Source organism: Tursiops truncatus, chromosome 20 (assembly GCF_011762595.2).
Source record: "Tursiops truncatus isolate mTurTru1 chromosome 20, mTurTru1.mat.Y, whole genome shotgun sequence".
In the NCBI taxonomy this organism is placed as follows: Eukaryota; Metazoa; Chordata; class Mammalia; order Artiodactyla; family Delphinidae; genus Tursiops; species Tursiops truncatus.
In genome coordinates this window covers 49,887,667-49,906,532 of record NC_047053.1, presented here as the reverse complement: position 1 = coordinate 49,906,532, position 18,866 = coordinate 49,887,667, and the positions used below count along the sequence as shown (strand labels likewise).

The window sequence follows — 18,866 nt, the reverse complement described above, 5'->3', positions numbered from 1 at the left end:
TGTACTGAAATCATTAATCCATTGGAATTTACTTGGGTTTAAACAGCGAGGTAGAGACGCACAGCTCCTGCATGGCTACGCACGCGTGAGCCTGGTCTACAGCGTGTTGGGCATGTGTGCGTTGCTATTTTTATCAATTTTGGTGTCAGTGTCGTGCTGGCTTAGCGAAAATAATTTGGATGCGTTTCTTTACCCCCCTCTGTGTTCTGGAACATTTTTAAGCGGCTACACGATCATCTCTGTTAAAACGTTTGAAGAATTCACTAGTGAAACCATCTGAGCTGGATATTTTTGTGGGAGCCTCATCCTTTAAAAAGTTTTTTCCATAGGTTTGTTTGAGTTTAGCGTTTGTTTCTTCCTATTTTATACCTTTTTTTTCCTAGAACATCATCCTGTAAGCTATTTAAAATCCCTCAGATCATTCAGAGGTAGTGGTGTGTAGAGGGGGTGGTGAGGGGCCAGCCCCCCATGATTGCCACCATCAATCTGTGCACCTGAGTCTCTGCCCTGAGCCTGGCACTGTTTTCAGAGGAGAATATGCGTCGGTGGCCAGGACACAGCCCATGTCCTGGGAACGCTCCCTCCGAAACATGTGTGCAGTGCAGTGTGACAAGTGTTCTGAGAGGGACGAGTCCAGAAGGCCTTGGCACCCCGAGGAGGGAGCCCCCCCAACCCTGCCAGCAGAGACCTCTTGGAGGTGGGGGGTGGGGGGTAGGGCCCCTTGGTCTTGAAGGGGGCAGCGTGGTCCAGGCAGGTGAAGGCCTGTTGGCTTTCTGGAATCCTGAGTTTGATGTTGCCCAGAGAGTGGCTTTCAAACTTATTTTGGACTGCAGCCCCCAGTAAGAAGTATGTTTTGCACCACAAACCAGGACACACGTACGTGTAGATGTGTGTGTGTGTGGTGTGTATACAGATGAAACAGTATTTCCACGGAGTACTTCTTGCCTTTATCGCGTGCCTGCTACACCTTCATACTCGCTGTGTGTGCTGCTTCGGATGGGGGAGCTTTTCTTATTTTCTAAAAACAGCTCTATCGAGATACAGTTCATGTAATACCATTTAGTTCTTCCATTTAAAGTGTACAATCCAATGGTTTTTAGTTATTTACAGGGTTGTGAAACTGTCGCCACATCCAATTTTAGACCGTTTTCATCACCTCAGAAAGAATCTCTGTCCCCATTAACTGTCACCTCCTGTCCCCCACCCCCGTTTCTCCCAGCCCTAAACAATGACCGTAGATTTGCCTGTTGTGAACCTTCCTTAGAGATGGGATCGTACAGTGTGTGGTCTTTCGTGACTGGCTTCCTTCCCTTTGCATCGTGTTGCAAGGTTCCTGCGTGTTGTAGCCGGGATCAGGGCTGCATCCCTTTTCCTAGCTGAGTAATATTCCATTTGTGGACTGAGCACATGTTTATCCATTCATCAGCTGAGGGACATTTGGGTTGTTTCTGCCTTCTTCTTCTAGTTCTTCTAGTATGAATGTATTCTTTTTAAATGTGAAAAAATAATGCTGGTTATGACCTGCTAACTAGTCTTCAGGACCCATTAAAGCGTCAGGACCCACAGTTTGGGACACACTGGCCTAGGCGGTGGGCTGAAGGCGGGCCGGGCCAGAGGTGGGCTGGATGCTGTGTTACGGCCCGATCCACCAGAGGTGTTTCACCAGGGCCTGATCAGATTTCCTAGAGATGATCATGCCTGGAGCGTTTGTTTATTCAGGAAGGGTTGAGCGTTGACATGTACCAGGCACTGTTCGAGGCGCTGAGGAGTTCATCCGTGCTGAACGTACAGAGAAAAATCCTGTCCTCCTGGGGCTTATGTGCTGATGGGAAGAGGCAGAGGGTAAACCAAGCAAACAGTAAAACGTAAAGCCCGTTAGCCGTGGCGAGGGCCGAAGAGGAAAGTGAAGCAGGCGAGGCAGCTTGGGAGGTTGTGACCCTAACCAGGGTGGTCCTTGGTTCAAGGTCGAGCTTGGGTGTGGACCCCTGGAGGTTGGTGGGTGAAAGCAAGAAGAACACGCCCGAGATTAGGGCAAGTGAGGCACTCCTCGGGGGCACAAAACTTAGCGGAGGGGTGGGGGAGCGCCAGAAAACTCAGGAGTCGAGAGAAGTAGTATTTTTATGCAATGCTTTCAAAAATCAGAATTGCGCCCCCCAAATCCTTGATGAACAAATAGGCACATTTTCAAGAAAGATGGGCCAGGCACGTGCACAGCCCCGCTGCACTCTCCTCGCCCGAATCCCGCCCTGTTGGATTGGAAAAAATCATTACGGATTTTTTGCAAAAGTTTGATTTTCAAAAAATATTGCATTGACATGTTATGTATCTTGATTCCCGAGTTATTTGGCGGTCCCTTTGAAATTTGCACTCCCTGGTCTCCGCCCCAAGAGCGCTGAGGTTTGAGGGGCTGAGGACTTTGAACTTGCAGAGTGCAGCTCCTGCCAGGGATGGCAGTGGGGAGGGTGGGGAGTGCCTGGGGGCAGGAAGGCGCTGCAGCGTCCTCCTCTAGAAAGCTCGGTGGGGTGAGGATGGGGGGGAGCTGTACAACCACCCTTCCGGCCTGTCATTTTACTGTTGGACGTCTGGCGTCTGTGCCGAGGCACTGTCCCCCTAAATGGAGTGTGACGGGGAGAGGAGGGTCCCTTGCACACCCAGAGATCCAGTGGGAGGAAGAGGCGTAATAAAGGGGGTCCAGAGCTCGAGCCTGGGCTGGGCCTTCCGCTGACGGTGGGGAGGCAGCCCTGCCCACTCGGACCTGCTGCGCGGCTGGCCTCCAAGGCCCTGAGGATGCAGCAGGGCCTCCTTTCCTGTCTATCCCAGTGAGGTCCAGGTGCTCTACCCAAAGCGCTCTCCTTCTGGGGGCTCCCTGAGCTGGCCAAACAGCATATTCGGTTCCAGGCAGCCTCAGCTCGGCCAGGCCCTGGCGGGAGCACAGCCCTGACCATCATCTGAGACCTGTACGTCCTGTTTCCCGTGCAGGGCCGTGGGACCGGCTGCGGGGGGCGTGTCTGGTCTGCGATGAGGCCCTTGTGGCCTGGGAGGAGCTGGAACTTTATAACCGTGGTGGCCGCAGCTTGGAGGTGGGGAGGGCTGGCTGTCAATTCCCAGGGAGCGGCCCGCCCCTCCCTTCCTCTGAGCCCCCCCAGTCGCCTGGTCCCTGGAACGAGAAGGCCAGCCTGACAGCCCGTTCTCCTAAGTCACTGTCTCCAGGCCCACTTCCTCTCATCTGTAGTCACCCAGACTTCACGCCTTGCCTTACCTCTGACAGGGCAGAAACGGGAGATCTTGGGGGACATCCGAAGGATGTGAGGAGACTGCTGTGTGAACAGAGGGGCTCTGTCCCTCCCCGGGGCGGGTCGCCCTTGCAGACGCAGCCTCCTGCCCTGGCAGAACTTGCTGTGTCCACTCCCTCCTCTGCACGGGGATGGGGAGCCCAGCTGGGGGGTGGGTAACACCCACGGTCACCGTTGTCACTGGTGACCCCAGGGCATGCCTGAGTCATGATGTGACCCCTGCCCGTTCCCCTGGCAGTCGGGTCCACTTCTTTGCACAGTGCAGTAGCCCAGCCCAGGAGGGGGGGCTCTGTTTTCACCCCTGGGATCATGCCCCCTCTCCTTAGTGCTGGTCTGAGGCAGGCCTTCCTGAGGTCTGTGGCTCCCTGCCTGTTTACCTGCTGACTAATGCCTGTCTGGTGCCTGATGGGAAGAGCTGGCTTGGTGAGGCGTCCAGGGCTCAGGTTACAGAGGGTTGGGGCACCTCCTGAAACAAGGCCCTGCAGTGTGGCTTCCACCGCCCGCCTGGGTTTCAGGCACCTCTGTCCCCAGCCCCCACCAGGTGAGTTCGTCCTGGGGCTCCCAGGCCGTGGCGGGGGGCTGTGGTTTTCCAGTGGGGGGCAGGGCTGGGGAGGCTGCGATGGAAGAGGCCGAGCGGGGAGGCGCAGCCCCACTTCTTCCTGTGGCAGCAGGGGGGCCTGGCCACTCCTGTGTCTCTCAGGAGGGTGACAGGCGGCTGGGCAGAGGCTGTGGGGCAGCTGTAGGGACCAGCTGGTGCAGGAACGGTGGGCGGACCTTGAATCCCAATCCCAGCTTTTCGGGAGTGGGCTGGTTTAGTCAGTGGCTCTGTCAGTGGACTTTCTGTTCAGGCGAGAGAGCCTAGGTCAGTGAGTCGGAGCTGAATTTCTTGATATTTAATTTAGTAGCAAGTTTGCCTCCCCGCCCCTGCCAAGCCCTTGCTTATTACCCTGTGCTCGTTCGGGGCAGGTATTTGCGCTCTGCTCTCCGTGGGTGGCGTGGGCCTCCCGGCCTTGGTGCCTGCCCCCGTGATGCCTGGGCAGCCCCACCTGGGCCTTCAAGCCAGTGACACTTCTGGCTCCGGTGGTGGGTGGCTCTGTTTGGACCGAGAAGGTCCGGGACCGTTCAGCCTCAGTATCCAGATGAGGCTTGGGGGGAGGGGAGTGTTCTGAGCCGCCTTCCCGCTGCGTGGTTGGTGCGGCCTTGGTGGGGGCCTCCCTGTTGGCTGTTCCCTTCTCCTGCACGCTTCACTCCTCCCTTGGAGTTCCCCTTCCCCGGCCCCTGCGCGGGCCAGCTGGCACAAGCACTTTGCGGATGGAACTTTGAAACTGGAAGACTTTCCAGGTCCAGATCCCTGTGGCAACAATGAGGGAAATCCTTATCTCAGCCGGAGAAGGAGGCCGAGGGGTTGATAATAACCACCAGCAGGATAAGGTTAGCTTCCAGGCGCTCTCATTACCCCATTTTCCAGATTAGGAAATCAAGGCACAGGGAGCTCCAGCCACTTGCCTAAGGCCCCCCAGTGGTTAATAGTCTGAATTTGAACCCTGGGGGACGGAGCTGTCTGCCGGCGCTGGGGACCAGGGCTGAGGCATGAAGCTGGGTCTCTGCCCCGAAGCTTGGGCTGGGGTGCGGAGCCGCCCGGGCTGGCTCCCTCCTCTGGCCTCTTTCTTTCAGAAAGTACCATGAGATGATGAAATGAAAGAAAAGAAAACTCCAGTTAGAAAGGAGGGACTCTGGTACTCCCCCCGCTCCTCCAGCCCCTCAGCTGCCCTGGACTTTGGAGCAAGATGCTGTTTGTCCGGGGTGAGTGGGAACAGATTGGAAGTCCCGTTTCTCCGCCGATCACAGCTGCAGGGAGCCTGCAGTGGCTGCTGCCGCCAGCCCAGCCCAGCCCAGGCCGTCTCATCCTCTCTCCTCTTTTTCCTCCCCACCCCATTCCTCCTCACAAGACCAGCGTGAGTGTTGCTGAAGAACTAGCCAGAGATGTGCTGGCTGGGCTGGGGGCGGAGCAGAGGGGCGGTGTGCCTTCTTGGCCGGGAGGGGCTGAATTAAGACCCCTGGTTGTAGTCTCCTGGTCGGCCCTGGAAGAGGGGGAGACCGTGGTCCCTACCTGCCAGGTTTGCTCCCTCGCCCTGGAGCAGGTCCCTGCGGGTCCCAGAGAGGCTGTCCTCATGTACAACACGGCTTCTGCAGGCTCGCCTGGGCTAGTGATCCTTCTGGGGCTTGGAGTGGTTCCCCTGACTGGGCTGAGCAAGGCGCTGAGATGGGCGGAGGAGGGGTCCCGTGAGTGCGGGCGTCTCTGCCTGGGGGCTTCCTCTAACTAACCTCCCTAGGGCACAGGTCTTACAGGGATTAGCTCAGCTCTTGATTGCCATGGCTTTGGACAGCCCAGGCCCTGTCCATGCTTGCTGGACACCGTGGCGGGGGGGCGGTGCTGTGCCCTCAGGGCATCAGAGAGACGGAGAGGCAGGTGGAGAAGCAGCTGGAAACACAGCATCTTCGCTCTTGTCAACGCTGCGTCGGGGCCCGGCAGGGCGGCCAGGACAGTAGCGGCCACCGCCCAGCTTTCTGGGAGGTCAGCCCATCAGCACGGCCCAGGGGATATGAGGAGGGGAGCTTCTGTCCCCAGTTCCCCTCATTTCTGGCCTGGGCTTCGGGAGCAGGCCCCCAGAGTTCTGCCTGGGGGCCTGAGGTAGGAGCAGCTGAGTGAGAGTAAGGGCCTGGAGGAGCCAGGGCACCCTGGCAAACTACCTCCCCCCACCCTCACCTACCCCTGCAGCCCTTCCTTCCCCAGGATTGCTTTGGGTTGGTCCCAGGGAGCGAGGCTGCTGGCCACGTGGACGTGGGGAAGCTGATACCCACGGGGTGAGACCCCACAGCAGAGGGCACTCTTATTACCTGTTGGGTCCGAGCTCTACCCTCCAGGCCTGCATTTCCAAAGCACGGTGGGCACCTCTGAATCTGAAGGCAGCTTCCTGGGCCCAAACCCAGCCTTTTGGGGACCAGGGTCTGTGGGGGAGACGTGGGGACAGCTCTGCAGAGAAAGATACTAACGTGGCTCTAACCCCTCCCCCGCGCCTTCTAAGGCTTTTCCGTCCTCCCTCTGGGACCCTGGTCAGGGCTGGGCTCCAGGGTGGGCACCAGGAAGACCTGTGGGCTCCTGGCTACGCCGTGGGTAGAAGATGAGAAGCTTCAGTCGCCCCGAAAGTTCTGTGTACTAATTGCTCAGGAACCTAACCCTAACCCTCACCCTGAGCACCGCCCCACCCCCGAAAATGGCCGACTTGATGTAGCGTTTGTGACCAAGTGTGTGCAGTCTGCCCAGGAGACTTTAGAGATGTGGCCCCAGGCCAGGTCCTAATGGGGGGGCCTGGGGCCTCGTAACCCCCACTGTTCCCCACCCCACCCCCCCCCCCCGCCGGCCCCCCGTCCTTGGCTCTGCAGTGAGGAGGGAGCCCTCCCAGCACCACACCCCCTGCAGTGTAACTGCCACCCGGTCACGCTGCAGAGAAACTTTTCCAGGGAGCCAGCTGTCACATTTGGCCTCGATTCTTTGTTTTTGAACAGGAATGAAAGGAGAGAGTGAGTAAGAAAGTGTGTTGGGGGTAAGTGAGTAGGGGAAGGTCAGAGAGAGGGGAGGAAAGATCTGGAAAGTCCAACCATGTGCTTGCGAAGCCGGTGCCAGCTCTGAGATTATCTGAAGGTGGCGTCCTGCCCTGGGCCCTGCCTGCAACCAGGAGGGAATGTTCTGCAGGGGAATTGCCTGACGAGCTGGAAGCGAGACCTGGGAGCCTGCCCTTGGCTTGAGTTCTGCTGCTCTGAGAGCGGCACAGATTTGTTTCCATTTGAGGGACACCGCGGGGGGGCTGTCATTCCCTTCCTAGCCTGTATTAATTTTTCATTAATCACAGTGACCGCCTCCTGCGCACTTACACGCTCCAGTGCTGGGCTGGAAGCTGCTCTATGTGCTTCCTGGGATGTTTCTGCACAACGACCTTAGCAACAGTTACCGTTACGGTTTGTAAAGAAGGTACCAAGGCACAGAGAGGCTGAGTAACTTGCCCTTGGCCACACAGCTGGAAGTGGCTGATCCAGCTTTGAATCTGAACACAGGGCCGTTTGACCCCAGAGCCGCGGCTGGTTTGTAACTAGGTGCGTGGTTTCCGTGCCCCTGGGGCAGCCAGTTCAGCCGAGGCTCCTTCTGTGTACAGGCAGCCACCGGGGCAGCCCCCCCATGGCTAAAATGGGGCCAGGAGAGGCGGGGGCTGCAGCCAGAGTCACACCCCGGGTGGGCAGCCACCCTGGGGACACAGCCACATCCCCCCTCCTGGATCTCTGGAGCCTGCAGGTGTGGGTCAAGGGCCGCCGGCTGCAGGCAGAAGAGGGCCCCACAGCAGCAGACCCTGGGAGTCCAGCCTGCGAAACCCTGAGGCTTTTGGAGGCCTCTGGCCCGGCTTCCTGTGCAGCTGGGTCCTCCTGCACGCTCATTCCCCAGGCAACACGACCTCCCACAGCCGGGTCCATCTTCCCAGGCCCGGGTCACGTGGTGCAGGTCAGCCTGCTCTGGGGGAGGGCAGGGCGCCAGGAACAGCTGGGGGCAGGATTGGGGGGTGGCGGGGTCACACTTCCCGGGAATGGAGGGAGAGCTCTCTCGGGGCAGAACGTCCACTTTGCACACTGCACTTCCACATGCGGTCAAGCAACCTCCCCAGCCCTGCGCATCCTCCAGTTACGCACAGGTCCACCCCCACCCCGTCCTCCCCCCCCCCACCGCCCTTCCCCCCCCCCGCCCTTCCCCCCGCCAACCCATCCAGCAGACATTTGCACCATGCTCAGGGTGTATGCATGGAGCACAGCCCTCTGTGTAGCTCTGCTGGCCCCCGGTCCTGTGATCTGGACAGACCCAGGTCTCCTGCCTGTGTGTCCTAATCTAGGAGGAGGTGTGACGTGAGGGGAGGTGTTCCCTCTGAGAAGTTACGGTCTGTGTTCGCCCAGGTGGGCGTGGCACAGAACAGTGAATGGGGCTGAGCAAGGGGTCTGGGGATGGGGGGCTCCAGAGTCGCCTCCTCAGGCCCACCCCTCCCTGAGCTGCACTGGGCGCCTCCCAGCCTTCTCAGCCCAGCACAGCCCAGCTCAGCCATTTCCTCCTGAGTCCACACCCCAGGCCGCCTGCTTCGGAAACAGCACCCTCTCCGCCCACCAAGTTGCCTGGGCCTCAGAAATTTGGGAAGCCTCCACCAGCCACAGCCATCTCCAAAACAGACCCAAATCTGCGTGCGCCTCGTCCGCCTGCTCCAGCCCCGGGCCTTGCCTTGGCAGACGGTCCGCCCCGAACTGCCCCCTGCGGTCTGCTCCCCGCAGTGGCCTACAGGCCCCTACACCTTCCCCAGGAGCGTCCACACCTGTAATGTGTGTGAAGGACGCCCCCTGGAGGTGTGCGTTGGCTGGACATGGTGAGCCTGACAGTCCCAGTGATTTCCTGGATGGAGGATCGGTTCACATCACTCCCTAGCTTAAAGCTCCCCGCGGGTGCCTCCTGTACTTGGGACACCTACTCCCTGCTCATGGGTTTGCAGCCCCCTGGCCTGGCTGCTCCTGGGGACACAGACGTTTGTCCCCAGCAAGCCTGTTCCTTCCTGGGATATCATTCCCCACATCTTTTCCTGACTGCCTCATTTGGGTCCCTGCTTATACACTTGTCTGCCTACTTATATGGGATCCCAAACTCTTACCACTGATTTGTTCACACGGAGTGTGAGCTCCAGGAAGTCGGGGGAAGCTGGCTGTGTCCCCAGGGCCTGGCATGTCGGCGGTGCCCAGTTCATGCCTGTTGGGCACCTACTGAGTGCTAGAGGAGCACCGAAGGGCAGGCTCTGTCCAGCTGGAACAATCAGGGAAGACTTCCTGGAAGAAGTGGTGTCTGGGGGGCCTTGGAAAGTGGGAGGTTTGGTGCCAAATTAGGACAGAGGGCAAAGGGGCATTGTCATAACTCAGCAGACAGCCTTGAGCAGCGACCACTGGCACAAGTAAGAGGCAGAGAGAGAAGTATCTGTGAATCGGAGTCCCCAGAGAGGCTGAGCTCCCGGCTGAGCAAAGGCTGGAGGTGGGAACGACACCTGTGCATGCAGCTCTGTGTGGAGTGGGCCTGTCTGCTCAGGCCACTGGAGCCCTGTCAGATGAGGGGTGGCCCTAAAACCACCAACCAAGGTGCCTCAGGAAGGATGAGGGGGGTGTTTCTGAGGGACTAATCTAGCGCAGGTGGACAGTGGAACAGAAGGGAGGGGACGGGAGCGGGCCCCGAAGCCTGCCCTGCCTGAGGCTCTGGGAGGCTGAGTGAGGGTAGAGCCATGGGAACTGAGAGGGCAGGCTGAGTTCTGGAAGCCCCCAGAGGAAGAAGTGGCTGGGGCGGGCGTCCTACTCCTTACGGGGGATATACCGCCTCACCTCCCCTGGCCAGCCCGGCTCTAGCTCTTGGTGAAGCTGGGTGAATGCGTTTGAAGTGCAGGGCTGGCTGCAGTCCCTGGGTCGTGGCTGCCTGAAGCACTGTGTTGAGAAGGATTCTGAGGCCAGGAGGAAAACCTTCTCTCTGGTTTGGCAACGTCTGCCTTGGGTGAGGGAGAGACCACGGGCGGCCCTGAGTGATCCCATTTGCAGAATTTGAGGAGACCAGGCGGGCGAGGGGTGGGGAGAGGGGGCCCTGGACAGCACCCAGGGCCTTGTCCTCCCAGGCCCTACCTCGGTTACCGTTTGGAGCTCTGCTTGACATTTCAGAGTCCCGATCAGCTCGGCTTGGTTTAATCAGTGTCCCACCCCAGGCTCGTCTGCCTTTTTGGTTTGATCCATTTATCCTAGTCGCTGTCATCCCTACCCCACACCTGCCATGTGTCCAGCCTTTCCAGGGTGCCAGCCACTGGGCTCATTGCTCTCCATGCATCTCCTGTAGCCCTCATAGCATCTCAGGAGGCACAGAGAGGCTGAGTTGCTGGCCCATAGTTGCACAGCAGGCACCAGGATTCAAGTGGGACCTCTGACCTCAGGGCCTTTGCAGGGCCCCGGGGGGATATTGGTGAGGAAGTGTGAGGTATGAGAACTGGCCCCACCTCTGAGCACCAGCAGGCCCAGCTGATGCAGTGACTGCAGTGGGCTGGTCCACTGACAAACAGGAGTGTGGGCTCTGAGCTCCGTGCACCCACTTGCAGCCCGGGTGACCTTGGGTGCCTTCCAGAACCTTTTAGCTTCCTTATCTAGGAAAAGGGGAACGAACCGTCTCTACCCTGCAAGGTGGGTAGGGGCAGCATACGTGGGGTTCAGGAAAGCTGTGTGCCCTCAATGACCTTTTGAAGCAGTCTGGTGTTGCTGTGTCCTCATTTTCAAGATGCAGCCCGGAGAGGTTAGTGCACTGACCCCGGTCACACAGCAAGAGCCTGGGCTGCAGACAGCAGTGCTGGAAGGGAGAGTGCTGGAAGCATGGGGGCGGGGGTGGGATGTCAGTGGAGGGAGGGAGTGCTTCCCAGCAGTTCACGAATATTTAATAAGCGCCTACTTTGGCCAGCGCCTGGTGGGCTCAGACGGAGGGAGGCTGGAGCCGGGCCTGAGTTCAGGTTCTGGTTCTACTGACTCTTTCAGGCTGGTTGTTTACTCCGAGTTCATCTCATCGTTTGCAGATGTGGGGGGGACACATGTGGGGATTTAATGGGATAATGTAAGAGGTGGCCGTGGCGCAGCCCTGGGCATACAGGCAGCGTATGATAAATGCTAAGTGTTGCCACCATTGACATAATCGGCCACGTTTCATGGGCGCGTCCTGGCAAGGCCTCCCGCTCCGTGAGCCTGCTTCCCAGGGCTGAGCGTGTGGGTTGGTGGCTGTTAGCTGTGTGCACCCGCGGCCTGATCGGGCCAGTGGGCACATGTGGAAGGCTCGCTGTCTCTGCCGCTGCCGCCAGCACTCACGGACCGTGCCTGGGCTGCCCACTGGCTCCCGCAGCCGCCCGGCGGAGCGCTGGGCTGGCACCGGCATGGGCTGTGTGTGGAAGTTGCCGGATGCCTGGGCGGCCGTGGCTCCGTTGGTGGAGGAGCTGCGCGATGATTGCATCGTTGGGGTAGTGGCAGAGAATCCGAGGGGACCTCAGAAAAGGCCGTGGCACCTTGATGTGGATGGGCTGCTCTGGGCTTTGGGCACCCAGGTGATGTCTGTCCTCTTGGAGGGGCCAGGAAGGCTGGAAGCTGCGTTTCAGTTTTCTGTGATCAGAAAAGGGTGGCTTCTTAAGGGAAATGTCTGGGGACAGTCTCTTTCCTGGAGGAGGAACGGTTTGGGGAATAAAAGGCTGGAGACAGGGGCTGGTGAGGGAGGGAGCTGGCGAGGGAGGCTCGGCAGGGTTTGGTTGGCATTCTAAGCAGGGAGGGCAGAAGCCATGCAGAGATCCTGAGAGCTGATGGGAACGCAGGTCCAGAGGGGGAGGGGCGTGCAGTGGCCACACGGCGGGCGGGGGCAGATTGGGGGCAGGCTTCTGGGACCCACTCTGTGCTGCCGTTTTGGGGTTCGCCTCCAGAGTCGTGGGCGGTCTTGGTGTGCCAGCTGCTCGTGGGGCCAGGACCACTCACCTGTGAGCTGGGCTTCGTCCCGTGACATGAGCACCGTTCGTTCCCCCGTTGTTCAGGAGGAGTGAGGCTGCGACATCACGGGGCCCACCCAGGGCTGTCGCTGTGCCTGACTGTCCCCGCGCAGGGCGAATGGAGGGTCTGAATGTGCTGGCTGCGGCCTGCCTTCCCACTGAGGCTCGTAGCTTGTACGTGCCTTGCAGGAGCCTGGCCCATCAGGGTGGTCCGGGCCAGCCTGGAGCCGTGAGGGTCTCTAGGACAGTGGACAGGAGCTCTCCTTGCCTGCTTTCTCGCCTGCTGCAGAACTGTGACCACCCCATCCCATCCCCCCACCACTCACCGCTGTCAAATCCTTTCCCGGCACAGCCTGGGGACCGGCTTGAGCGTGGGCGCTTCTGGGCTCTGTCGATGCCCCACATCCTCTTCCGCGGCAACAGCAGACCCTGGGAGCCTGCTCTGGAGGGCTTGGCCGTGGGGTGCACTGCCCAGGCAGAGCCGGGCTTTCTCACCCGGGAAGTCGGTGTACCACCCCAGGCAGCCTCATTTCGTGGCGAGAGAGAGAGGGACAGTGACTTTTTTGGAGACAGGAGCTGGTCCAGGTAAGAAGCTGCCCTCCCAGTGCCCCCAGCGCCACTCCCTCCCCCGGTGGTACCACCGTCCCCCCAGCTGTGGTCTCACAGGGCACTCCACCTCCAGCTTCCTCTCCGAGCCTCGGCTGGTCAGTAGGGGGCAGTGGAGGCCTCAAGTCCTCCTAGAGGACTGGGCACAGTGGAGTTTTTACAGATCTGTCCCTGCAAAGTCTCTCGCATCACACCCACAGTGTCTTCCCTCCCTGCTAACATTTCTCCCGGGGTTGTCATGCCGGGTGGAGTGGGGGGGGGGCGCCCACCAGGCTGTGGGCAAAGCAGAGCTGTGTTGACACAAACTCTGGTTGAACCCATATCCTCCCTGCAACCCAGCGGAAGTAACCTCATGGCAGGGCCGGCAGAGCTGGGACCCAGCTCTGCACATGGAGGAGGGTTCAGGCCCCTCGGAGCCCCCCGGGGAAGACCCAGCCCAGTGCCTGGCTGACAGATCCTTAGACTGTTCCATCCACTTGTCTAGGTGATACAGGGGGCAGGTGTTAGCACTTCTGAGAAGCTAAGAAGCATCTGTCTTCCTGGTTGGAAAACAATTTTGTTGCGATTTTAAAAATTATGCCTCCTTACGACAAAAATAATTTACTTAGAAAGCCATAAATAAGACAATCGGTTATAACTGCATTCTACAGAAATAAGCACTGTTCACGTTTTGGGGTTTTCTTCCAGTCTTTTCCCTACACATATACTTAATACAAATGATTTTTTTTTTTTTTTTAAAGAACAAAAGTGGGATCTGACACTTCTCCCTGCCACTGACAAGACTGCCCCTCACTGGGAGATTTTCCTCACTCTTGGCCCAAGCCTTGCCTCATAAAGGGATGGGGATAAATTGCCCTAGGAGGGAATGGACAGTTGAAGAACCAGCTCGTGGCTGGTGGGACTTGGAAACAGGCTGAGGAGTTTTGGCAGCGGGTGGACCCCAGCCCAGGGTGGTGGGCAGGGAGGGGTTGCTTACATGCTTCCGCTTTTTATTCCAGGGGGTTATCTGGAATAAAATAGGGGTGTGAGTGAGAGTGTGGCCAGTGTCTGGGCCATGACCTTTCCTGGCAGCATGACCTTGGCCAACATACTTTGTTTCCCTCTGTAAAATGGGCGAATAGAGACGCCCGCTCAAGAGACGGTGTGAGAAACAGGCTTGCTCATACACGCAAAGGACTTAGGGCGGGCCTGGCATCACCGCCGCCATTGTGGTAAATGGTACTTTCACTGTGTTCTGTCTGTATCCCTGTTTCTCTCCTCCGTGGTCAGGCTCTCATTCGTTGGTTCATTCATTCATGCACCTGCTGAGCCCTCCTCTGTGTCAGGCCTGGAGCTGAGGATGATGCCCTACTCCCTGACCCCAGGGTTTCTGAATGGGAATGTGATGATCTTGGAGACTGGCCCAACAGGCTGCCCACTGCCCCCTCCTCAAGGGGGACACTGGAAAGCTAGCAGGCAAGGGGGCCAGCTCTGGAGGGAGCCAGCTCTATCCCTTCTTGCTGTGTGACCTGGGGCAAGTTGCTTAGCTCCTCTGTGCCCGTTTCGAAATCTGTTAAAGGAGGAGAGCCATAGGGAGGCTTGAATGAGGCTGCCCTGAGGACCTAAGGGGGCTGCGTGTGAGGCTCTGGGAACAGGGCCTGCACTTAGCGAGCACTCACTCCGTGTTAGCTTTGGTCATAGCTGCTGTTCTGAGAATATTCTTGGATCTCCGGACACTGACAGCTGTGGATGGAATGCTGTTTCTGGAAGCCATCATGGGGGGCACTCAGCGGCTGCAGGAACAGTTACTGACTTGGGAGCCGCGGCCCAGAGCACAGTCACTGTTCTCGAGAGGGAGGCTGGCTCCCCTGGAGTCCCTCCTCCCAGAAACTTCTGTCCTCCTCCGCTTGAGCAGGGGGCAGTGGGGGCTGGTGGCGGTGTGCCTGGACGGCCCTTTGCAGGAGCCTGGTCATCTCCTGCTCTGATGGCCAGGGCCTTTCCTCCCTCGCTGCTCTGGCCTGCTGTGCGCTCAGCTGCTATGACAGGAGGCTTTCGAGTAATAGAAACCCCAACTCAGAATGGCCTGAGCTCCAAGGAGAATTTGCTGCTGCACAAAATGAGAAGTCCGGAGCCTGGGCAGCCCGAGAATGCTATGGAGGCCCCTGCGTTCGGCCATCCTCGGCTGTGGCTTTGTTCCCGGCTGGCCCCCACGGTCACAGACGCTGCATCATTTGCCAACACGGCCGCATTCAGAGGAACTCGAGCCCCCTTCCTGTGGGCCTCGTCCGCAAGCCGGGAAACCTTTCCCCCAAGCCCCCGGGTGCCCTCCCTTAGCCCCCGGGCACAGGCTGAGCCCCAACCTGATGGCTCCTGCCCCGAAGCACGCAGTGTTTCCGGGCAGCTCAAGGAGGAGAGTGAACCCCTGAACCAAATTAGGGTCGGCCGGGCAGAGCGGGGCCGGAGGAGGGAGGGACCGCGTGTCCTCTGTGGCCGCTGTCCCTCGGCAGAGGGAGCAAGGAGGGACAAGGCCCTTTGACTAGCTGGGGTCCGAGTAGAGACAGTGCCATCACGACCGGTCCTTCCTGGCCAGGCGTGCACAGCCACCACAAGCGGATGAGCCAGGCCCCCATCTGCCACCCCAGGCTGAAACGGGGGCCGGCCGGCCACGCCGGAAGCAGCAGCTGCGGCTCACGGCACCGACCGGCTGGCGTTCTGGGGCGAGAGGGTTGGCTCGGGCTGGAGCCTGACCTCTGAGCGGAATCCAGCTGTCCCAGCGACAGGCTGTAGCTAATGAAACGCTGGGACAGATCGGCAGACGAAGGGGGCGGGCTGCCCCTCTGCACCCCCTTCCCTGCGGGGTGGGCACCCCGCTCTTTCCGGCCCCCCGCCTGCCCTCCCTGGGCCCTTCGTGTGCCTGTCGGCTTCCTTCCCTGCCCCCCTCCTGCTCCCTGCACAAGCGTATGGTACCGATTAGGGCCTTCCGCCCCCCTGCTCCGTGGACGGCCAGAGCGGAGCTCGTGTGGTACCTCCCCGACCAGCGGGGCGGGGCTTCCCCAGCGCACAGCCCTCATCTTCTGGGCTTAAAAACCAGACTGTGCGTGTGTGCCCGCGTGCGCGCGTGTGTGTGTGCGTGTGGGGCAGGAGAAACACTAAGCTGCAGCCCATCTGCGTGTGTTTCTCGCTTTTCCCGCTTGTTTAAGGGCCTTTGGCTTGGTGTCTGCAGGCCGAGCCGCCCGTGCTCGCTGGGAGAGGCGGGCCCCTTCCCCCTTGATCCGGGCTGTTCCTCTTTGGCCTGCTTCCTATAGGAGCTTCCCTAGAACAGGGCCACGCAGCGTGGTGGCAGGACCAGCTCGGGCTCTGGGCTCCAGCCCGTTAGCCGTGTGCTCGGGGCTCCCCCGCACTTCCCCTGCCTGGGCCATATTCACTGTGTCCTCCCGGCAGGGCTGCTGGGAGCGTCGCTGGAGGGAGGGGCAGAGGGGACAGGGAACATGCAGCATAGAGGGAGCGGTGTGGCGGGCAGGGGTGGCAGGGCCCCATCGGCCCGCGGGGAGACCCTCCACGGCCGCGGGCATCTCCGTGCCGCCCTGGCTTACTGTGGCAGCCTCAAGCCCGAGGCATCCCTGTGTCTCCCGCGCCAACCTCCCATCACACACACACATGAAGTAAAGACTCGTTGGGAGGAGGGAGTGTAAGGCGTGGGTTTGATGAGGGCGAGGAGGGATGGTTTGCTCTAGACCTGGCGGGCTTGGGGCCTCTGTGACGGCTAATGCAGGAGGGTGGCGGGTCACTGGGAACCACGGCTGGGCTCCAGCTGTGGCCGCCGTCAGCAGAGGGCCTAGAAGACAGGAGGGCAGCAGAGGACCAGGGATGCTCCGCCTCCATTCTCCAGGGCTTCAGGTTGCCAAGGCCGGACAGGATCCCTGATGGCCGGGACAGCCGTGGTCAGTAACCAGGGCTGCCTGTGGAACCTGCACGGTCGCAGGGCTCTTTACCTGGAGTAAGTACAGTACCTCATTTAATCCTCTTATCGGCCCTGTGAAGTCCATTCTGTCATTGTTCCCATTTCACAGATGAGGAACCCAGGGGGCAGACAGGTTAAACAACATGCCCAAGGCCACACAGCTGGTGGGTGTGACAGAGGAGGCTTGGAATTCAGCAAGCCTGACTCCAGAGGCCCTAAACCTCCTCAGACCTCTGGTTTCACTCCCTCTTGTCTCTGAGGCTCAGAGAGGGGGCTGGTGACGTGGCCAGGGTCACACAGCGGGTTAGTGGCAGAGGTGGAGTCCCGTCTCCCAGGCCCTGATGCTGCAGCCTTTCTTGAGCCGGTGCCTCTTTGGATGGCCCACCCATCCTTGGGGTGGGGCCAGAGGTGACAGCAGTGGCTGGTCTGCACAGCCCAGTCTCCCACATGTCGTTCCAGAAGGACATTAATACCGGATCGATGGGGCAGCTGGGGGGAGACGGACGCCTTCGCGCTAATGAACTGTTACAGTTCTGCGGGTGCCTTTGCGTCTCACGGCTCTTCACCTCTTGCATTTGCTGCGTGTGTGCCTGAGAGCAGCACACGTTTGCAGGCAGCTCCGTGGGTGTCTGAGCCCTGCCTTTGTGTAATCGGTGAGGCGCCGACCTCTTGGCGCTTCCTTTCTTCCACCTGCAGAATCCGTGCCCTGCCTACCTTGTGCAGGGCGAGAGCAGAAAAGCCCTTTCCCCACAGAGCGTGTGTCCTCTGAGCCCTGACCACGTGCGCTTTCGTGCCTGGGGCGTCGGGGAAGGGTGGCGGCCTCTGCCGTCCACGCTCCCACCGGCCCTGGCTGCCTTCCTGCCCTGCTGGCCTCTATGGGGAGGATGCCCGCGGGAAGTGAAAGAGTTAACAATGGATCCCTCTCCAGCTTTCCCAGGAACCGCGAGGCCTCCTCTTCAGAGGAAGGGGTGGGCGGGGGATGCGAGGAGAGCTAGCTCCTCTGCTCAGGCACCTCCAGCCACCCTGCATATTCAGTTCCACCGACTTCTGCAGACCAGCTGTTCAGAGCGAACCCAGAAGGCGGAGGGAGGGTTTCCAATAAGCAAAGAGGAACGAATGTGGGATTCATTACTGGAATTTGGCAACGCAGAGAGCCTCACTTTCTCCCCTGAGATAGGATGGGGGCAGGGTCCTGCAGGAGTCGGAGGCCCTGGGTGGGAGCCAGGGGGTGGGGGTGGGGGGTGAGGCCAGAGTCCCTTCCCTTCCCCCACAACTGAGCTCCGGGGCCCCTGCTTCCCTTTGCTGCGGCTCGCCCTTCCCCTGAGAACCGCAGGCTGGAATCACGTGCCTGCTTTCCTCCACTTCCCTCCTGCCCCTGCGGAAGAGAATGGCTTGGCCCCTTTGGCCCCTGCCACCTACCGCCTCCTGTTTGGCAGAACTGGCCTTTCTCTATGGAGGCTGGGGCGGGCGTGGGCAAAAGCCACTTCCCGGCAGCCAGGCCAGGTCCTGGGAGGAACTGCAGGCAGCTGATGCCCCTGCAGGGAGGGCTGACTGTCCTGGTGTTGGGAGGACACCAGGGGAAAGGCCAGGGGGCCACTACGTGGGGGGGGGGGGGCCACTGGGCTCTGGAAGCTTTGTCTTCCAGACCAAAGCTGGAAGGGGCTGGTGAGCTGTTCTCTGTCCTCTGGATGCAGGAGGCAATTCATGGGATTCCCCTGGCCCCGATCCCGCAGTTTATGGAGGAGGAAATGAGAGGCCCAGAGAGGCAGAGTGACTTCCCCAAGGCCACACAGCCCAGCACCCCTCTCTCTCTCTCTCTCTATGCCTCCCCGTGTGGCACCTACTGTGATGCTGTGGTTTGGGGCCCCTCGGCCTGTCCAGCGTGGATGCCTGATGCAGCAGTGGTTGGAAAGTAAGACCCCTGGGAGAGAAGTGAGGCCTGTGGTTCGGGCTGTCAGGAACCAGTGGCCTGGTTCCCGGGAGCAGAGCACTGACGCCTCGCCCACATCCCGCACCCCACACCCCCGGGACCTCTCTGCCACAAAGCCGGAGTGGCCTGGGCTCGGGGATTCCAGATTCATCTCGCTGGACATGAGGCTGTCTTACTGTGACCAGTTATCTCCGGGGGTGGAAGGGGGCTCTCTGTGCTCGAGAGGGTGCCACAGTGAGGTGGGAGGAGCTTGGCATCCAGGGAGCCAGCGAGGCAGGCGGACTGCACTAGCTTCCAGTGGTTCTGGTGAGGGAGGAGACCGCGGACAAGCCGGCTGCCACCATCGCTGTGGCCGTGGCCTGTCACCCTTCTGGGGCGGCCAGGCACCACGCTGGGAGAGCCCAGGTGAACCCCAACATTGTCCTGGAAGAATCATTGGTCACGAGCTGAGGATGGAATTTCTGGGGAGGACCTTCTGCAGCCCC

General features: G+C 59.9%; 1 protein-coding gene across 2 annotated transcripts in view; it reads left to right on the top strand.

Moving 5' to 3' along the window:
* Positions 1-18,866, top strand: part of SEPTIN9 (septin 9) — a 158,269-nt gene that overhangs the window by 87,189 nt on the left and 52,214 nt on the right. The gene's annotated exons all lie outside the window — the stretch shown is intronic.